Source organism: Protopterus annectens, chromosome 6.part0, assembly GCF_019279795.1.
Source record: "Protopterus annectens isolate FY-2018-M chromosome 6.part0, PAN1.0, whole genome shotgun sequence".
Taxonomy (NCBI): Eukaryota; Metazoa; Chordata; order Ceratodontiformes; family Protopteridae; genus Protopterus; species Protopterus annectens.
Window position 1 is genome coordinate 41,137,183 of NC_056737.1, and position 23,161 is coordinate 41,160,343.

Here is a 23,161-nt window from a genome sequence, read left to right on the forward strand (position 1 = left end):
GTTGAAACTTATGGTGCTTTGAATGCTTTTACTTTAAATGAATTGATAAGGAATGTACATGCTGAGCTATATGACATGCTGCTTTGTGGTACAATTGATGGGGATTTAAGTTTTTGTTAGTAGAACAACCCACTATACCCATATTCAGGGGGTTACCGAAAATACACAAAGTTTTGGTTAACCCCCCTATGAGACCTATAGTCTCAGGTAGGGGTTGGATACTAGAACCAGCTTCTATTTATGTTGAGCAACAATTGAGACCTATTGTAAATGATACGAATACAATATTAAGAGACACAAAAGATTTTCTTGAAAGCTATGGTGACTATTTAGCTACCTCAGAAAATAGAAATGCTGTGGAAAATGAGTTATTGGTAACCCTAGATGTGGTTTCTTTATTCACATCTATTCCCAATGGGATTGGAATGGAGTATTTGAGGTTGTTCTTGATTGAGAAAAATTGAGGAATTTGACCTTTAGGATCTTAGCACTTCTTGATCTAATATTAAATAACAATGTCTTTGTGTACAAGGAAAGCTATTATCTACAAATGAAAGGGGTGGCCATGGGCACCCCTTGTGCAAATTCCTATGCCAACTTAGTGTTGGCTTATTGGGATAATACGTATATATTAAGAAATGAACATTTTTATAGGAATATAAAATACTATAAACATTTTGTAGATGATGTCTTTTTGGTTTGGATAGGTACTGAAAGTGAACTCAATGATTTTGTCCAATATATAAATGGGACAACGGCTTTTTTAAGCTTTGAATGCAAAAGCTCCACATCCATCATGGAATTTTTGGATGTACAAATATGGAAAAGCGAGGGTGATGTACATTCAGAGATGTATAGGAAGTCATGCTGGAGAAATAATATCTTACATCGTACTAGCATGCATCCCAAACATGTATTTTCCAATATAGTTACAGGACAGAGCATGAGAGTCTCTCGACTTACCACGGATGAAGAGACTTTTAACAAGACACAACAAGTGTTAATGGAGAATTTTAAAATAAGAGGTTATGATACACTTGAGGTGGAGGAAGCTTTAGTGTCTGTTGAATCAAATAGAGACAGTAAAGGGAAACCCTATTTGTATAGACAGAAAAGAGATCAAGAAGGGAGAAATAATAAAAGATATACACAAAGTTATAAGAGATTGACTCTTCCCTATAGTAATTTAGACACGAAGATAAAAGAAGTAATTAGGAGAAATTGGAATATTTTAACAATAGATGACAAAATAACAGAGATAGTGGGTGGTAGGCCCAGCTTTGTACATAGGAATATGAAGTCACTCAAGAGGTTGTTATATTATGAGAGTGAGGGCTTTAGACCTATCAATTCTATGAGAATAGGAACTTTTCCATGCAGGAGTTGTAACCAGTGTATTTTTATATCTGGTAACAACATCTTTACACATCCTGATACTGGAAAGACTTACCATATGAATTTTTATGCTGATTGTAAATCGAGGGATGTCTTATACATTGCTGTATGTCAGACTTGCTCATGTTTTTATGTGGGCATGACTAACAGAAGTCTGAGGGAACGCATTAGAGAGCATGTATATGCAATACACAAAGAGAATGAATCCAATGCCCTAGCTAATCACATCTTACACCAAGGTACATCACACAAATTTAGTTTCACAGTGTTAGAATTAATAAGGAAATCTAATAGGCTAGGTAACATCAAAAATTACACTGAGGAAAAGGAAAACAAATGGATCTTAAGGTTACAAGGACACAAAGGGCATGGTTTGAATGAACGTGTGACACTTAAGCCTTTTTTGGCAACACGTTCATATGTACATTGAGTTCTTAATATAACACAGAAAACACAAGTGTGATATTAGTTTTAAAATGTATTTTGTATGACATGTTTCATATGTGTTGTAATAATTTTATAGAGATGTAATATATTTATAAATGTTTTTCTTCAATGAATGCTGATTTAGTATTATATTAATTAATTCACATTCCTGATTGGTGGATGTGTTTTTTGAATAGTATTTAAATGGGTTGATTTTATGGCAGTTATTTGTCTGATGAAGCGTTCTTGAAACGTGAAATCGCTTACTTGCTACAGTATTAAAGATTTTTATTATTTTAATTGGTCGTGTTGAGCCTCCTCTGTTTTTGTACTATTAGATATATTAACAGTAACAAATGATGTGAAGTTGTTCTATCTCGCCGTTCATTCTTTACTGATGGGTTCAAAGCTGATCCCTCGGCTCAGAGTTGGCACCTACTGCAAAGCTCGAGGATTTCAAGTAGCTCTAGGCCAAGTCCCTATCCCATGATGCACCCTGAGTTACCTCAGATCTAGTTTGCCGCTGCAACTGATCGGAGGTTCCTGATAGCTCATGCCAGTAAAACTTTAAATACTTTTCTATTTTCAAGAATTATTGTTAGTTTTTCACTATAGTAGTTATTTAGGTTAGATAAGCTCTTAAAGCTTTATCTACAGAGTTCCTTTCCCTGTGTGCTGTTTCTTAGCTATATATTTGGCCTCGTTTTTCTTTATAGGCCTATTTAAATTTTCTGGCAAATTGTTTATTCAGTGATTTTTTTGTCACATATATTGTTAGAATAGTATTGTGTGATTACTTAGAATTATCTTTCTTATTAAAATTCTGTGTGCGCTTGTTAGCTTTAACTTTAGGCTTGTGTGCATATATTTAGCCAGTTTTTTTTATAAGGCTTATGAGTAGGTAGTTAGCCTTAGTTTAAAAGGCTTGTGTGTGTGTGTGTGTGTGTGCTGATAGTTAGCCTGTTTTTTATTAGAAGGCTTATTAGTACTTATAGTTAGCCTTAGTTTATAAGGCGTGTGTGTGTGTGTGTGTGTGTGCTTATAGTTACCCTGTTTTTATTAGAAGGCTAATTTATAATGCTGTTGTTGGGTGTGTCCATTTCTGTCATGGCTGTTGACAAGGACAAACACCCTAAGTCAGGGTTTAAAAAATGCCCTAAATGTGGCCAGAAGATGTCAGTTACTGACTGCCATGTGAATTGTGTCTACTGCTTGGGTGCCTTGCACTTACAAGAAACATGTTCTATATGCCATTCTTTTTCTTCTACAGTCCTCCGAGAGAGAAAAAGAAAGCTTATTGACAGGGGTTTGTTGAAACCTTCTTTTCAGGAGGCTTTGAGTGACCAGGATGGATCTAGTAAATTCTCAATGTCCTCCAAGACTTTCTGTGGATTCAAAAAAATCAAGAGAGTCTGCGACATTGGCTCCACAGATCTCGGAGCCGACTGTCTTTTCTTTTTGGAGCCGGTCCCCCGTTTTGGAACCGGTATCTGAAATGCCTAAATCACCAATACTCCAGTCGGTACCATCAGTCTGATCATCCCAGTCTTCTGTTAGCCGTTCTGATTTGGATGTGGATCGGGTGGTGCAGAAGCTTCTACAGGTACCGGCCTTTGCCAAATTATCAGCTCCGACCCAGGCGGCTTCGGAGCCGAACACCCGTATACCAGCTATATCTCTTCCTCCTCAGAGCCATACCGGTCCTTCAGAGTCAGAGGAGTCAGATTTGCTGATTGTGGAGCCTTCGGAGCCAACGCCTGCTCCAGTGTCTTCGGCTCCGTTCACTCTGTTGTCCTCAGTGCCAATTGAGGACTCTAGAAGTGGACACTCTCTGGTCGGGTCCAGGGCGGATAGTCAAACTAACTTGTCTGTTCCGACTTTGCCTCTCGGGGCTTCGGCTCAGATGAGCTCGACTCCTACCTCAGGCTCGGAACCCACTGTCCTGGTGCCGGGGGTATCGACGGTTTCCTCGGATCCGTCGGTCCCTTCACATCGGAGCAGAGGTGACTTCGAAGCCATGATGAGAGTTATGTCTCCCAAGACATCCTCAACTTCGAGTCCGGCTTTTTCATCCCCTAAAATGCCAGTGTCTGCTTCTGCATCACAGATTCTTGCTAAGAGCAGAGACCCAGAGCCTCAGGTAGTCCCACTGGGTGGCCCATGCTCTTCCAAGTCCTCCCCAGAAGCTCCCACTGATGAGGTTCCCAGGAAGTGTGTGTGTAAGAGGAAACATTTGGACTCCCCTCAGGAGTCATTAACATCTGACACTGACTTGGATGAATCAGAAGGGTCCCCACGGTCTCCCTCTGAGGATATTGCATTTGCTGAGATACTGGAAATCCTTAGGCAGAGGGGTGACTGGAAGTCCACCAACCCTACTGAGGACGAGTCGGTCCTCCTGAAGGCTTTTGAGTCTCAGCCCTCCACCTCTTGGGTGTCTCCACCCTTTGATGAGCTTATGCAGCTGGTCTCACAAAGGACATGGGAGTCTCCGGATACTAAGGAGCCTGTCCCTAGGAGGCCTAATAAGTTCATATCTGCCCCCCTAGATAAATTCTTCTTGACCAAAGGTGTGCCAGTTGATGCCATGGTGGTGCCGGCGGCAGCCACCAAAAAGGAAATGTCTGAAACTTCCTCGTCTATCCATCCTCTTAACAGAGACTCCAGGATCATGGATAGATATGGGAAGCACATGTTTAGTTCAGCAACTTTTGCACTAAATTCGCTTAACTATTTAACCCATTTCATGAGATTACAAAGAGATCTCCTTAAAGAGCTGGGAGATACTCTTCAGGGTACAGTAGCTGCAGGAGCTACAGACAAAGTTGCCGCCCAGTTTGCTACCCTCAATTCCATAGTGAACTTGTCCATGCGCCTCATTAAATATGCAGCTGATGGAATGAGTAGGGCAGCGGGTACAGGAGTTGCTCTTAGGAGACACTCCTGAATGCGCTTGTGTTCCTTCATGGAGCCCTTCAAGTTATCCTTCGTGAATACCCCCTTTGATGGCTTTTCTCTTTTCGGGCCCAAAGTCAAGGAAACTTTAACCAGGTGTGAGCAGGACGAAAAGACACCGTCTGCCATTGGGGTCCATCTTTCCACCCCTACCAGACCCTACCCCAAGGGTCAAAGGGGAGGGAAAATGTGGTTCCGAAAAGCCCATGAAGCCTTTTAGATACACATGGTAACTCCCCCCCTCCAGGGGCAGAGGAGGTGGCAATAATGGAAGACGCCGCCCTCACAGCAGAGGGGTCTGCAACACCAGGGCGATAGAGATCACTTCTTTGGGAAGCCCTACCAGTCCTCCTGAAAGGAGGCCCAACTGTCCTGCTCTGGAAGCAGTCGGGGGCCGCTTATCTATGTACCCAGACGCCTGGCTCAAAATAAATGACAACTGGGTACAAAGTATCATTTCCAGAGGATACTTCATCCCATTTGCCACACCCCCACCACTGACAAGAAAAATCCTGGACGTTCCACCCAGTTACAGGGAACAAGCAACAGTAGAGGTCCAGGCGTTGCTAAGAAAAAGAGTCATCCAACCAGTCCCAGCAGACCAGACAGGATCCAGAACTTACTCAAGATTCTTTTTAGTTTCAAAAAAGACAGGGGACTGGAGACCTATATTGGACCTCAGAAGACTAAACAATTCTGTAACGAAAGAGAAGGTTCGGATGGTCACACTTCAGTCAATACTTCCCTTCATAGGGAAAGACAGTTGAATGTGCTCGATAGATCTCCAGGATGTGTACTACCACATAAAAATGGCCAGACCATGCAGGGATCATCTGCGCTTCCGGCCGGGAGCCAGTCATTACCAGTTTCGAGCCCTGCCCTTTGGTCTCACTACAGCCCCCAGAGTGTTCACCAAATGCATGGCAGTGGTCACGGCGCACCTGAGACGTTTAGGATTCCAGGCGTTTCTGTACCTAGACGATTGGCTCCTTACCGCCACCACCAGGCATCAACTCATTAAGACAAGGGAGTCCACTCTGCCACTCTGCAATCAGCTGGGAATTACAATAAACTTAGAAGAATCTGCCTTGTCGCCATCGCAGCATATCATCTTTATCTGAGCAGAACTGGACACCACCACCATCACGCTAAGACTTCCAGTAGAAAGAGTCTTACTTCTCTGCCAGCATGTCCGCATTCTAATATCCAAAAACAAAGCACCAGCATCAGAAGGTCTGAAATTGTTAGGTATGATGGCAGCAGCAATTCTAGCCATACCACTGGGTCTTATGCACATGTGGATACTACAATGGCTGTTGTTCATTCAGTGGTCTTACCAAGAGCTCCCCATGTCTCACATGATAATGATCACAAATTCCTGCAAAAAGGATCTTCAGTGGTGGTTGACCTCACTTCATGTTACGATAGGACGCCCATTTGTGCTACCCCCTCCAGCGGCCACAGTGACCACAGACACTTCCCTGATAGAGTGTGTGGGGGGGTATTTTCATGGAAAGACAGCCCAAGGCACATGGACTGATCAAGAGACACATCTGCATATCAATGTCTTAGAGATGAGAGCAGTACTTTTGGCGTTGCAGTACTTCCAGGACTCTCTTCCTCTAGGTACGATTACGATTCAGATGGACAACATGTTAGTGGTCTGGTATTTAAGCAAACAAGGAGGAACCAGATCATACCCCCTTTGTTGCAAGGCCCTCAGAGTATGGCAGTGGGCTATTTCCACCCAGTGCTTTCTGTTAGCAATGCACATCCCAGGGAAATCCAGTGTGATAGCAAGACAAGTTGAGCAGAGCAATTTTGTTGCCCCACGAGTGGTCCCTCAAGACGGAAATAGCAAACAGGATACTCCGCAGGTGGGTCCAGGCTTGTTGCGATCTTTTTGCCAGTCACATGAGCACCAAATGCAGAAGCTACTTTGCCCTGATTCCCCCTCTGGGAGAAGCCCCAAGGGATGCACTCATTCATGATTGGCCCCCGGGTCTCCTCTGTGCATTCCCACCAATCCCGTTGATACCCAAGGTATTACAGAAAGCCAAAGCCCTAGGAAGGGCTATCATTCTAATAGCTCCATATTGGCCTCATCAGATTTGGTTCCCCTTACTTTGACTTCACCTTTTGGAGGACCCCTGGATTCTGGACCCAGTTCCAGACCTACTGACGCACTTGGGGAAACGTCATCCATCTCTGCAGTCCCTGAAGCTGACAGCTTGGCTTTTGCAATTCCCATCATAGCCAGGTTCAATAACCTTTCCAGTGAGACGAAGCACATTCTCCTGTCCTCTCATAAATCCTCTACAAGGAAGCTGTACCTCAGCAAATGGAAAAAATGTTCTATATGGGCCTCTAAAAACAATATTGATCCTTACCAAGCCCCTATGGCCTCTATTCTAGAATTCTTAACCATGATATTTAATAAAGGAGCTGCAGCAGCCACAGTCTATGTTCAACTTGCTGCCATTTCTAACTTTCATCTGGGATTTAAAGGATTGATTATTATGTCACACAAATTATCCAAAGCCTTTCTCAAAGGGAACTTTCATATTAGACCACCTGTGAAATCTCCCTATTCTCAAATGGAATCTAAATGTTATGCTTTCCCACATAATTCTTCTGCCATTTGAACCAGCTTCCTCATGTGACCTCAGATTTTTGTCATGGAAGACCGTCTTTTTAGTGGCTATTACTTCTGCCTGCAGAGTGTCAGAGCTTCAGGCCTTATCCATCAAGCCTCCTTATTTGATTTTCCATGCTGACAAGAGTCTCACTTCGAACAACCCCCACCCCCTCTTTTTTACCCAAAGTTTGCACTGAAACTAATCTCAGCCAAATTATTGATTTGCCAGTTTTTTTTCCCCAACCAGTCCAACAATTTAGAGTACATGCTGCACAGATTTGATGTTCACAGACAGCTCGGATTTTATTTAAATAGAACAAAAAATTTCAGGAAATCTGACCAGCTTTTTGTTTCATTCTCAAATTCTAGGAAGGGTATGCCAGTGTCTAAATGGTTATCTAATTGTATCACCTTTGCTTATTCAGCTGCCAATATGCCCTTGCAACATAAAATTAAAGCTCACTCAACCAGAGCACTTTCTACATCATCTGCCTTTTCTGCCAGACTTCCTTTTGATAACATTTGCACAGCAGGTCAAAACCTCATACCTTTATCAATCATTACAAAGTTGACAGGGCCTCCTTTGGATCCACAGTCCTGAGAAATATACTCCCGTGAGCCACCCAAGGTTGGTGGTGCTTGGGACGCTACCCATCAGTAAAGAATGAACGGCGAGATAGAACAACTTCAAATGAAGAAGTTATGTACTTACCATAACGTTCCATGTGAGTTGTTCATCTTGCCTTCATTCTTATGTCCCTCCCTCCTACCCCCTCCTGGGCTTTCAGAAGACCAATATGCTAGATCCTTCCTGGTCACTCAACCCTTCTATACTTTCTCTGTTATGGAGTTATAGAATGACATATGGTATTATTTTACACAGCAGACAAGATCTGAGGTAACTCAGGGTGCATCATGGGCTAGGGACTTGGCCTCGAGCTACTTGAAATCCTCGAGCTTTGCAGTAGGTGCCGACTCGGAGCCCAGGGATCGGCTCTGAACCCATCAGTAAAGAATGAAGGCAAGATGAACAACTCACATGGAACATTATGGTAAATACATAACTTCTTTTTATAATGCAGTTTATGTGAGTACATAGCATAATAGTACAATAAAATTTGTATTGATATTTACGAACATTAAATTTACAAGCCTTGTACTGAGACTTTACAGAAGAGTGGTGTATAAGATAGGTAGGAGTAATTTAAGAAATACAATAAAGTGAGGTATTACAGGAGATAAGCAAGTTTGATAACAGAAAGGTAGCGATGGAAAAGTAAATTGGTTTTGCTACTTAGAAGTAGATATGGTAGTTTAAGGAATATAATAAAATGAGGTATTAGAAGGGGATAATCAGGTTAAAAGATTTAGTGCTTTAAAGAGAGTTATAAGAAAGGTGATAAAGGGTGTTTGAGAGTTATGTCCCAGACGAGGAGCAAGGATAAGCCCAGGAGACAGAGATGAACTCTTAATAATGATTTGAATACTTCAAGATATGTGATAAACCTGACTCGTATAGGAATTTTATACCAAATTTTAGCTACACTGTTAGAATATATACACGGTAGCCCTTTGTGGTTTGTAGATGGTAAGTAGTTGTTTATTACTTGACTGAGAGGATGCTTTGGAAGATAGTATTGGAGTAGGTGTATAATTGCTGGGCAGGCAGATGGAATATGGTTGATTTTATGAGTTAAGGTGAGCTTGAGTATATGATAGGTGTTTAGGAAGCTCAAGCCAGTTAAGTGTTTTTAGTGCTAAACAGTGGTGGGTCCAGTAAGGTTTGTTGCAAGTGAATCTGGTAACTTTGCTGTAGCACTCATTGTTCAAGTTTAGAACTGGCCATGATAAGGGGCTCTGTATAGGAGAGAGAGAGAATAAGAGGTAAGTGGTAGCTAGAGTTACCTTGGCAGAGTCTGTAAGGAATTTTTTTGCACTGTGTAGAGTGCCTAGTTTTTATTGGTTTTCTTTATGCTGTTGTAAATATGTAAATCAAATTTAAGATTGTTGTCAATTGTCATATCAGTTAGTTTTGGATGTAGGGTAGCTTCAGTTGTGGTATTATTTAAGTAATACATTTTTAAGTTTTTTTTTCATGGAAATGGGATTTTGGAAAAAGAAGTGATTTAGTTTTTTTTTTGTTTGTTTTTTTTTTTTTGGGGGGGGGGGTAGTTAGTAGTTTATTACCCTGTACCTAACTTTCAACTGTTGCTCTGAGGAAGTTCAGTTTAACACTCAGGGATGAACGCGCTTAGTGTTTGAATAAAAATTTGTGGATTTTACTTTGCACTGTGGTTTGCAGTTATTTTCTATGGTACCAGGTGTGGAACTGTTCAAGGGCTGGTTATATATTATTTTCACTATTTGATGTGGATCCTCCTGTGTTGCTTCTTAGTCTGGAGTGTCTTTGTTTCCATCTTTCAACTGAGTTAAAGATTTCTTGAGTAATTCTCTGAAGATGTATTAGGTTGGCGGAAATGCAAATTATGGTAGAATTATCAGTGTATTGTATGAGAGCAGCTTGCTGAGAAGATTTATGTAAATTGTTAGTGACTATATGAAAGAGTAGAGAGCTGAGAATGGAGCCCTGTGGCACACCAGTATTGCCAGAAAGCAGGGGAGAAAAGTGGAGAGCCATTGAACAGACTGGTCTCTGTCAGTTAAGTAGTTGTTAAACTGTAGTAGTGTGGGTTGTGATAGCCCAAGGGAAGACAGTTGGTAGAGGAGTTTTTGGTGAGAGACTAGATCAAATGTTTTAAAGAAAGAGAGAGAGAGAAATCAAGGAATACAGAGTAAACAAATATGCCTTTTTCTCTGGCGTTGTTAATAGTATCCATGGAAAGTTAACATTGTGGTAGTGCTATTCTTGGGTCTAAAACCATGCTTTGTCAGGGTCAGGAGCTTTTCCTGAAGAATACGTTGAAGAAGTTGCTTGTGAATGCACTTCCCCAGAATTTTTGACAAAGATGATGATATAGCAGTAGGTTTGAAATTGATTACATCAGATCAGGTTTCTCCTCTATGAAGGGTGGTGATGAAGAATTTTTGCCTTAGAGAAGGAATGTATGATTCCTTAATAGATTTGTTAATTAGAAGAGATACATGGTAGGCTGTAGAACTGGCAGCCAGCTTGAGGTTTTCTTCTGAAAGAGAACAGGATTTCAATTTAAGAAGTAGCAATTTGATGTAGGGGTTAGGATAGGTTTTAGGGTAAAATACTGTGTTTACTGTCTGAGGAAAGGGCAAGTCGCCATTGTTGGGAAGAAAGTCTTTAGTAAGTGCTTTAATGCTTTCTATAAAATGTGTATAAAATTAAGGAGCTATTTCAGAGGGAGTGTTATTTAGGGCAGGATTAGGAGTGGTGGATGCTCCAGGGTAGAGTATACTATTAATAGAAGACCAGAAGTTTTTAGTGTTGGAAGACTAATTTACTAAGGGCATACTGAAGCAGATTTTCTTTCCTGCGATAATCTTTCTGGTTGTGTAGTTAAAGTGTTGTATATTTTGGGGGAATCTATATTTTAACCATTATTTCCAAGCCATATCTATTTCATACATTAGGTGCCTGCTTTGAGTGGATAACAAAGTAGTATGGTTATTCTTTTATTCTTTTTATTCTAGTTGGAGCCAGGCTATTGAGGGTTTTCAGGAAAAGTGAGTTAAATTTATGCACAGCTTTGTCGAGTGGAATATTTTTCAAGATCGACTAGGTAAAGGAGCTTAGAATTCTGTTAAATGTATCAGGGTTAAAATTAGGTTATGGGAAGTAAGTGGTGTTTGACATGATGGGTATCGAGTCTGTTTGCGTATATAGGGATCTGATCACTGAGGGAACAAGACAGGGTGCCACTGGAGACATATGTAGTAGAATTGGATACCAGCATCCATTCAAGAATTGAGCCACTGTTTTTGGATAATTATAACATGGGGGAGGAAATGAGTCAATCCAAATAGATTTACACTAGTTGATGGATATAGTGCAGAGTTTATCTGCCAATCAAAATTAATGTCACCTAGGATTACCTTTTCATTAGAAATTGTGTGCGAGATCCAAGTTTAGGATGTTTTCTAGGATTGTAACATTATTAACTGGGGGAATGGTAGACTATAATGCACAGTTGATTATTGTTATTTAGTTTAAGATGGGAGATAAGGAGTTCAGTTTTATGGAATTTGGGAATAGGTTTATTGTAGGGTAGGATTTTAAGATAGGGTATAGTAAAGCTACTCTACCACCTTTTTTAAAGTTCTGTCAGCCCTGATAATGATATAACCAAGGAGCGATATTTCAGAATCAAATATATGGGGTTTTAGCCAGATTTCAGTTATGGCAAGAATGTCTTGTGCATTGTTGAAGATCCAAGCATGGAGTTCTGAAAGTTTATTCTAGATGCTCTCAGTATTTAAATAAATGAACTTAAGCTGTTTTGGTGAGTTTGAGATAGGTGGGTTGGGTTTTGATGGTTTTGGTGATGGTGGTGTGATCCCTGTATTGGAAGGAGATGGGTGGCCTGAGTGGGGGTTGGTTAGTTTGTGATGAATTTTGGAGGTTGCTGGTGAGTCTGGATGGGAGGAGGGGCAGGGGTTGGGATGAATATCCCCTCAGAGTAGTAAGAGAGAGACAAATGAATATATTTGGTAAGTTTGGTTTGGTTTAACTTTGGCAGTTTACAGATTTATTTTGGTGTGGTAGGTGTGAGGGTTTAGAAATTTGAATTGGAAGTAAAGATCATGAGTCTTTATATACTGGAAGCAATTAATGGTGAAGTGAGTGATTTTTTTTTAAAGAAGAAACATCTTTATTAAATTATCACTTATGACATAGGTAATCATAAATTGATATAAATGAAAATAAACCATATTGACATATTTTAGTTGCGAATGTTATACATCACTTATAGCCTATCCAGTCATTCCCCGTGATTCAGTAACGCCTGCACACTAAATGTACACTGTTCTGAATGAACAGACAACACAGACATAACTAAAATTTGGAGGAAGAGGTGTGAGTTTTCCTACTGACATTCTTGCAGCTTTAAATATTGACAGGGATGGTGACCACACAGTATAGACTATACATGTACACTTAGTGTAATCTTCTGAGTGACTTGAAAGCACATAAAATGTGATAAAGAATTTTGTTGAATACATATTGTGTACACATATTGTACACTTAATGTAGGCTTTATTGAATCTGTCCCATTGCTCATTCAAATCCTGCCTTCTTTTAAAATTCATTCTTTCTCCAAAACATTATTCTGCCTGTATTATTCCCACAATTTATCTTTTTATATGTAATTTGCTCTTACCCTTTTCTAAAGATCCCATTTCCAGTTGTTTTATCATTGTTACTATATTCACTACTTCTAGTACAATTGGTTTAGACTTAGATTTCCATTTTCTAGTAATTGCTTTTTAGCAGCCACCATAATTAGACTTACCTGAGGAAAAATTCTTTGTGGAGTCTACTTGGGGTATAAAAATACCTTTGTAAAAACTTCCAAGCAAAGATCCTAAATCTTGCGTATTTGGGAGACATGCATATATCCCCCCATTGTTTCTTTTGTGAACAGCTTATCCATTCTCTTTTCCCAGTCCTTTTGCTTATCCATTCTCTTTTCCCAGTCCTTTCTAACCTCTTCTGATTGATTCTTATAGTTATCTTGCAATATTTTATATCCTGTACTAATTATCGCTTTTTTAACAGCAGCTTCTTTTCCAGATTGTACTAAAACTTGACCAGTGCCGGTCTTTCACTTAGAATCCCTTTATTTCTTTCTCTTTTTCTATACTCTGATATCAGTCATTGATAGGGAAGGCAATGTCTAGGCTGTAGTCCAAATAAATTATTGGCTTCTTTCTTTCTGTTACCTTTCCCTCTCTAATTATTTTCTCCCAATAACTTTTTTTTTGCCATTTTTCTCCAATAAATTCCACCTCCCTCCTGCCTATTGTCTGTATCCCTAATTGCAGTCTTCCTATCAGCAGAATCTCCTTCCTCCATTCCCATATTGGCTTAGTTCCCAGAAAACTTTGTTAGTTTATGAATATAATATTCTGTATGGTTATTGTTGTTCACCTTAAGGATGTGCATCCAAAATCTCAATCGGTCCTTTTTTTGAGCTTCTCCTCTGATTCATCATTATGCCTTCCAACTTTGAATTATAGCTGTCAGCATGTGCTATGTATAGGAGCCTTAACCGTGCATCTCTAAAATTCCCAGAATTGACATGTCCCACTTGACTGTTGCCATCTTCCCCTCCCAGATAAAATACTTTGGCTCTTTATTAATTGCTATCCATAACTTCTCCTCTGGTTGATAAAAATATGCCTGATCTGTGTATAAAACTAAAGGGACTAAAAACATTTTAATTGCTTGTATCTTGCTATCCATATCCATAAAACAGAGCTGCCAGTTTCTCAGTTTTTGTATCATCTTTTAAGTCTCTTCCGGCATATCCTTAGCTGCCACAATAGAATCCTTGTTTAATCCATACTTCATTTTATCATGTCCCCATAAATGTGGATATTGCTGAACCAGTTCATGTGTGGGTACATAGTTTACAGGTGATGACTTTGTTTTAGTTTCTGGACTTTGTATCTGGAAAAGACTTAAAATGGTCTCAAAATATTCCACAACACTAAATGTTCTTTTCTGGTTTTATTAGGTATAAAACTAATATCATCTGCAAATAAAGCCAGCTTTTCTTTCCTGTCTTACCAGTTATATCCTTAGAGTCCCTTATTTTCTTTGCCAGTGGTTCTAAATATCACACAAATAAGAAAGGGGAAAGAGGACATCCCTGCTTGGTTACTATGCTCAAACAGAAATTACTAGAGAGGAACCCACCCACTTTGTTTGCCTGTGATCTATCATATATCCTCCTAATCACCCTTATAATTTTATCAGGGAATGCAAGTGTTTCCATTGCCCTGCTCTTGAAATCCCAGCTTACTCTGTCAAATGTTTTATCTACATCAAGACCCACCAACAACAGTAGCATTTTATTACATTCTGCTTCCCTCAGGATCATCATTGTTCTGTTTATGTTGTCAAATGTTTGCCTCCCTCCACAAAACTCCTCTGATCCATATCTATCAATTTTGGCATCACATTTGCTATTCTTTTAGCCATTATAGACATAACCATTTTTGTAATCATGGCTTTGAATCGCAGTGGGCCTGCATGAAGCAGGATCTGATGGATCTTTACTGCCTTAAGGTATTACAGCCACTACCGCTTTCTTCCAGGATGTTGGTGCTTCTCCTCCTCTTCAAATACTATTAAAATCTTCTAGATCTTTATCAGTTTTTTTCCCTCCTAGCTTCCAGACTTCCACAGGAATACCATCTATTCCTAGGGACTTTCCTGTCAATTAGTTACATTACCATGTTTGTCTCATCTCCTCTTATCCTAACTGATAGCAATTTAGCCTCATCTACCTCTAACCTTGGCATATTTAATTCTTCCATAAACATTTCCATTTGGACCTTTTCTTGATTTCCATATTTCTCTGCTTCTTATAGATTTTTTTTTAATTTTCAAAATAGTTCTCTTCCTTGTTACAGGCTCCCTAAGCTTGACAACAGCACTTTCTACTTTTTGTTGCCTGAGTCATTGTGCTAAAAGTTTTTGTGCTCTGTAGTAATTATCAAATATAGTTGCTTAACAGCAGTCTTTCTCAGTTAATGCATATTATTGAGGCAATCCCTTATTTTCTGTTACACATTCTGCAACTGTTTCCTCTTCTTTTTCTGTGAGATTCCTCCTATTCTGCAGTACTTTATCCTTTGTCAGTCCCTCCAAATAATTCTTACTTCTTAATCATATCTCTTTCTTATTTCCACCCTGTTTTTAACTCCACTATAATTTTATCCCACTCCCTAGCTATATTTTCAGAAGAAATTTCTGTCTTCTCTAATAACTCCAGAATAATTTCCACTACCCATTTTTTAAATTCCTCTATTTTCAACAGATAGGTGGAAAAGCGCCAGCATTTCATTTTTTTTTTCATTACCCTGCATTTTTATTTTAGTTATTGTTGGCTTGAGATCTGAAATTGTTATTGGATAAATATCAAAACTATCAATTGAAATGCAAGTTTCAGTGACATATAAGTTCTGTATAGCCTAGCCCAGTTTTTACATCTTGGGGAATATGTAAATTCACTCCAAACTCTTACTGCTGAATTCACATCTTTTATGCCAAATATTTTCATACATTTCTCCAAAAATCTACCCTCTTTTGCTATATTTCCCTTCTCAGCCCCACAAATGCATCTTCACTGTTGCAAATCAAATAACCAGTCCCCACCTATAAGTAATATTCCCTGCTGAAAGCTGATTATTTCTCTCTGAATTTTTTAAGCTCTGTTGTAACCATTTTCTGTGGAATATAAATACATTCCAGTGTAATCCTCCTCCTTTGCCAGTAATCCCTTAGTACTACATATCTACCATTATTATCTTTTTTATCTTCTTCTATCACTATTGGAGCTCCTCTTGCAATGAATACAAGTACTTCCCCTTTTCCTTTGTCCCAGATATTCAGCTGAATAACCATCCTGAGAACGTTTCTTTATCAAATTCACATGCTCACTTCTTTTCAAATGTGTATTCTGTAGCATAGCCAATTGTACTCTACAATTTAATACAGTTCACTGCTATTTTCTTTTTTTCTATATATCTGTGAGACCATTTACATTCAAAGATAGTATAGAAAGTGGTGTTGTCAGTATGTTGTTATTCATAAATGTTACTGGGTTAGTTGGATTTTCTGGGTTGATTTTTTTACTTCAAAGGATGCAGCTTTGTGATCCAAACTCACTGGTGAGGATGTGACATGGGGTGGAGGCAACACTGTCCCATGTTGGTGAGTACTAGATCCAGTATGCTTGATCCTGTGGTTTAGCATGCATTGTCTGTTGCAGAGTGTTTGCCCAGGAAGTGTTGTGCCTGTGAGTTTGAGGCAGTGTATGTTTCCAAGTCTATAGAGAGTTAGTTAAAGTCACCCTTGAATAGGATGTTTGGTTGGATGGTGAGCACCTGTAGTAGGTTTAGGTAAGATTTGTGAGACTCTAGGGTCATAGATGGTGACCTGTAGCTAGCCATGATATGGTGTGGAACCTTGTCTGTTGTAACTTGCATGTGGATGAACTCCTATCATCCTGTTTAACTAGCCTTGAGGTGTGTTTGTTGGTAACACAGATGGCGATGCCTCCACCTGTGGCCCCAGTCTGTGTGGTGGTGTGTGTGTTTAAAGAAGAAACATCTTTATTAAATCATCACGTATACATACATTCATATGAATGAAAATGAACCATATTGGCATCATTTTAGTTGCAGACATTATACATTGCTTATAATCTATCTAGTCATTGCCAGTCAAACATTACATAAATCATTCAAATCATCCTCCTAATCAACCTTACAATTTTATCAGGAAATGCAAATGCTTCCATTGCACTGCTCATAAACTCCCAGCTTACTCTGTCAAATGCTTTCTCTGCATCAAGACCCACCAACAACAGTGGTATTTTCTTACGTTCTGCTTCCCTCTGGATTATCGATGTTCTATTAATGTTGTCAGATGTTTGCCTCCCGTCCACAAAACCACATTGATCCATATTTATCAATTTTGGCATTACCTTTACCATTCTCTCAGCCATTATAGACGTAAACACTTTCTAATCCTGGTTTAGGATTGAAACAGGCCTGTAATGAAACTGGATCTTTACCATCTGTAGTATTACAGCCACCACTGCTTTCTTCCAGGGTGTCTGTGCTTCTCCTCCTCTTAAAATAATGTTAAACAAAACCTTCCAGATCTTTATCACTTTTTTCCCTTTTAATCTCCCAACATCCAGAGGAATACCTTCTATTCCTGGGGACTTTCCTGTGGATTGGTTATGCATCACCATTTTTATCTCTCTTCCTCCTGTCCTGTTAGTAATCAAGTGTCATCTACCTCTAACCTTACCATATTTAATTCTTCCATAATGAATTTGCATTTGTACCGTTATTTGATTTCCATATTTTTTGCTTTATTCAGACTTTCATAATATTTCCCAAATACTTCTAATACCTCTACAGGATATCTTATCTCCCTTGTTATAGGCTCCCTTACCTTGATGACAGCCCTTTCTACTTTATCTATTTATTTATTTATTGACATTTGATTACCAGGAAAGTCCAGCTGGGTAGAAGCCCATTTTCAGCAGAGGCCTGGGAAGAAAAGCTCCAAATTATTACAAAACATTTCAAGAACAATAGTTGTACAATCTTCAAAGATAAAACAAAAATGCCTGTAGTTAATTAATAAATTATTAATAATAAATAATTGACAAATTAGACATAATATAAAAACATTGGTTAAGAATTGATACAAAGTGTATGATAATCATTTAATATTTAGAGAAATTTTAAATAGTTTGTAGAAAAATTAAAAGTAAGATAGTCTAATACAAATAAGAATTGCTATATGAAGTGAGGGAAGACAGGTTTATGCTATATTTAGAGAGAATGTCATGGAAGAGAATTAGATAGTGGTAAGGAAGTAAGTGAAGAACGGAGAGTAAAGAGGTATAAGGAAAGGAAAGGTACTTGTTCACATTTAGGGATATAGTTTATCCTGGTTTTGAGCAAGCCAGACTTTAGCTAGAAAGTCTTTCAGAGTGGTTTTGAAAGATGGTAGGGAGGGTGTAGACCTGATAGATATATGTAAGGAGTTCCAAGCCTTAGCAACCTTGTATGAGTACAGACAATACCCAGCAGATTTGCTAGGTTTGTAGACAAGAGTTTTTGGGCACTGGATCGCAATGACTGACTGGGAACATATTGTAGAATGTTTTTTAGGGCTGGACAAGGCAGATGGATGCTGGATAGTTTTGTAGGTGGTAAGTTGTTGAGCATATATTAGTAGATGTGGCACTTTTAACCAGTTTAGGACAGTCAGTGCTATACAGTGGTGGGTTCTCAAAGGGCTATGTACTGTAAACTTGACTTTGTTATAGCATTGCTCAAGTTTTAATTTTTATAAAGCCTGGAGGTTAGTAGGATGGGAGCACCATAAAGAAGAGTTGGGAGGAGGTAAGTAATGGGAAGTGTAGTTTTAGTTGAGACGTGAGAAGGTTCTTGGCTCTGTAAAGTGTCCCTAGTTTTTGATGAGTTTTGCTTATGCAATTTTGTAAATGCAGGTCAAACGTAAGGTTATCATCCACTGTTATCCCTAATAATTTGCTATGAGAATTACTTCACTGGTTGTATTATCAAAAGAGAGGACTTTAAAGTTTGTCTTTTTTTTTCATGAGAGAGGGATTTGGGAGAAAAAAAGCAGTAGTTTGGTCTTTTTGTCAATTGAGCATGAGTTGTGCGTTACCAAGCCATGTTTCAGTAGTTATTAAACCTTCTTGACTAATTTTTTTTGGAGGTGTACAATGTTGTCAGATGTGCAAATGAAAGTGGAGTCATCTGCATATTTTATTCGGGTGGCCTGTTGTGTGGAAGTATAGAGGGTGTTGGTGAAAATGTTAGAGGAGAGGACCAAGGATAGAGTCTTTTGGTACACCAGTGGTGACTGGGAGGTAAAGTGAGTGTGCGCCATTTTACAGACTGAAACCTGTTTGACAGGTAGCTTTTGAACCACAGAAGGGTGGGCCAAGAGAGACCTAGAGAGGACAGTTGAAGTAGAAGTTTGCTTTGACAAACTGTGTCTAAGGCTATAGACAAGGAAGAGACTAGTTTGCCATTATCTTTAGCTTTTTTGGCAATATCTGTATAGGTGAGAGTGGCAGGGCTAATACTAATGGAAGGGTGGAAGCCATATTGTGTAGGGGATAGTTCTTCTTGCAGAAAATAGTCAAGCAGTTGTTTGTGAATACATTTTTCAAGTATTTTGGTGAGGGAAGATAAGATTGCTATAAATCTAAAGTTATTGTCTGTTGAATTTCTTTTTTTGTGCATAGGGATATGTGTGACTTTTTCCAGAAAGAGGGAATGTGGTATTCCTGGACTAACCTTTTTTATAAGCCTTGAGACAGGACAAGCAATGCTTTTGGCTGCTAGTTTTAGGTACTCCCTTGGAAGGTTATCAGTTAAAGAAGATTACAGTTTAGGTTTAAAAGTAGTTTTATATAGGATGTGGGCGAAAGTGATTTATGGCTATTGGGTAGGGCTGGGATTAGTTGTTTAGGAATCCTTGGTTAGAGTTGATCAGTATTGCAGTTTCAAGTTGTGAGTTCTCGCAAGAGGGGTTTGGGTTGAATTTTTGGCCGGGATATAAGATTTCTTTAGTGGATGCCCAAAATTTTAGGGGCTGTTTTTAGTATTATTATGAAAGTTGTTGTAATATAGTTTTTGTCTTTATTTACTTGCTTTTAGTACGATTTGAAGCATTCTTAAGTTTTCAAGATATTGAGGTGTTTTATAGTTTTGCCATTCTTTCCATGCTTTTTCTCTATCCTGCATTAGCATCCTACTCTTTTTAGATACCCAAATTGCATTATTTGTTTTCAGACTCTATTTTTTCTAGGAGGTGCAAGTGTATTTAGGATGTTTAGAAAAGTTGTATTGAATTCAATTGCAGCATTGTCTAAAGGGAGGATTTTAGGAAGTTCCATTTAATAGATGATAGTGTAGTAATGAACATTTCTGGGTTAAACTTGGAAAGGTTACTTGTTTTATAAATATGCTGTTTAACTGGGTGTGTGAGATGTCTAGTCATATAGATTGAGAATGATCACTGAGTCTGGCATTGTACCTGTGGTGGAGTATTTGCTAGGGTCTTGATACTAGGATCCAGTCTTGCTGTAATGTGTGATCCTATTAATTAGTTGTGTGAAACCATACAAGTTCATACTAGATGTAGGGGTGTTAGAATGTCCAACCAATTGACATTCACATCACCAAATAGTTTCTTCTTGTGAAAGTGTTATGGATATCCAGTGATGGATATCTTCCAGTGTAGCTGTATTGTCACCAGGGGGGATGTGAAGGACAATAATTTATATGTTGTGTTAAAAGTTTTTGTGCTCCGGAGTGGTCATCAAAAAACAAGTTGCTTAACATCAATCTTTCTAAACGTGCACATAACTGTTGAGGTTATTTTCTGTTTAGCATTCTGCAGTTGCTCCTTTTCTTGCTCTGTGAGATTCCTCCTATTCTGCAACACTTTAATATTTGTCACTCCCTCTAAATAATTTTTGTAATTTCTTAATTATATCACTTTCTTTTATTTCAACCCTATTTTTAAATTACATTTTCATTTCATCCCACTCCCTAGGTATATTTTCCGAAGAAATTTGTATCTTCTGTAATAACTCCTGAATAATTTCCACTGCCCATTCCTTAAATTCCTCTCCCTTCATCAGATAGGTGAGAAAGTGCCAGTGTCTCAATTTTATTTCATTACCCTGCATTTTTATTTTAGTTATTAATGGTGCATAATCTGAAATAATCATTGGATGCGTATCAAAACTTTCAATTAAATACACGTTACTGTGAAATTTGAGTTCTGTCTACCCTATCCCAGTTTTTGTATCTTGAGGAGTAATATATAAAATTACTCCAAACTCCTACTATGGAATTCACATCTTCCACACCAACTATTTTACTAAATTTCTGTAAAACCTGCCCTCCTTTGTTATATTATCCCTTCTGGGCCACCTAGACACATTTTCACTGCTGCAAATCAAATTCCAGTCTCACCTGTATGTAATATTCCCTTCTAAATGCTGAATATTTATCCCAGAATTTTCTTAAGCTCCATTATAGCAGCTTTAGGTGGAATATAAATACATGCCACTATAATCCTCCTCCCTTGCTCGTAGCCCCAGTGTACTACAAATCTACCATTATTATCTTTTATATCTTCTTATGTCATTATTGAAGCTCTTCTTTCAATTAGTATAAGTACTCCTGTTCGATTCTCGGTTGGAGTGCGGGGAGTGCTTTCTGTGTGGAGTCTGCATGTCCTCCCTGCGGTTGGGTGGGCGTTCGAAAGACATGCGTAAATGGGCGTGCCTTCATTGAAGGTTGAACATCGAGCTGTCACTTCTGCATTCGTGAAAATCTACTGCCAATCATTAGCGGACCGGAGTTCCACTGTGGTGACCCCTAACCGGGAAAAGCCGAAAGACAACAACTCATCTTATCCTTTGTCCCAGAATTCTGCTGAATAACCATTCTGAAATTTTTTTTATCAAATTCACGTTTAGTTCTTTACAAATGTGTTTCCTGTAGCATAGCTATTTGCAGTGCACATGTTTAATATAACTGCCCTTTCTTTTAATATCACTTTTAATATCACTGCTCTTTCTTTTTTGTATATATCTGTGAGACCATTTACATTAAAAGATAATATAGAAAGCGTCATTATGTAAAAAAAGTTATTTTTCCCACCTTTTATGTGTAACAGCTTTTTTGTTAAGTATCTAGTTCCAGTTTTAGTTACATGCATACAATAATGTTTGATAGGTTGATTTTTCATACAGTTGTTTCTTTTCATATCAATTTGAGACTGTCACATCTTACAAAGCTTTTTGTTTTATTGAAAGCACTCGCACAAAAAAAACAAGTACACCCCTAAAACCTATTAATACTAACACATTGAATGATGTACATTTTCAGATATTGAAGTGTTACCCAACTAATAGGAACAATTGTCCATAACCAAAAACCACACTCATAGACTTGGTTAACCTGAAAGGAAGGTTATCTATGCCAAGATGCATGGTACATCCTGTGCTTATACAAAGTGCTGTCTGGTTTTGTCTTGTCTTTATTGCTCTCCCAGATCGGGAAAATACTTGAATGCTTTCAGAAAACATTATCTCCTAGCCATTGAAAGAAAGAACTTGTGATGCCCCTGCACTGTGGCCCAGTAATCAAGGAGCCTCAATCAGTCCTCACCACTGGCAGCAGCTAAAGGATGTACAGACTATGCAGATGACAAGTACATAGCAAGTAAAGTACAATTTCCCTTAAGAGCACACAGAGATCACAGTCTGAGGCTGGTTTCTCCGTCTGTCTCCAGATCCCCAATAAGACTCCCCACTGGCACAGCTATAGAGTTGAGTCTTTAGCCAGGGTTCCAAGCAAGTCCTCCCAACACACACACACTGTCCAACTATTGCTTCATGTCCCTGCCCAAATAGCTGACACACACATACATACACACACATTAAGATTTGATTTATACACAAACACACACCTGGGAAAGGCTGGCATAGGTTTACTAGCTATGCCCCGTTCTGCCCAGACTGCCACCAGAACCCCTTATCAGCTACTTTAAGGTCCTTACCAAAGGGTGTCCAATCCTTTGGTGTTATGTTATTAATCCAAGTGGTAGTCTAACCAAGAGCAAGGCTATTTAGGAGTGGCCTGTACAGTGTCACCTCTGAGCTTAAATATGTCTTGCAAATATCAGCCACAATGATGGGTTTAAATATATTTAATAATAAAAAAAGAAAAAGTACTCAAATCAATCAACGCAGTTACTTCAGAGTTCAAAATCATAGGAAATATTTAAAAACAACATTGTAAGACAGTCTCAAATAAATACAGAATACATCTAAACTAATCTTTACTATATTCATATCTATATCTAAAAGAGATATGCCCTAAATCTTACAGAGCAAGTGTAGATTGTGATGATGAGTGGATGTTCTTGCTAGGTCCAAGACAAAATACAAAATGCATAGTCTCTCTCTCAGAGAGTTCTTAAATTAATACTTAGATTACATCACTTTT

The 23,161-nt window shown here is 38.8% G+C and overlaps 1 protein-coding gene across 3 annotated transcripts in view; it reads left to right on the plus strand.

Moving 5' to 3' along the window:
* The window catches only part of EIF2AK4 (eukaryotic translation initiation factor 2 alpha kinase 4), a 3,701,979-nt gene that overhangs the window by 3,619,395 nt on the left and 59,423 nt on the right, over positions 1 to 23,161 (plus strand). The window lies entirely within an intron of this gene.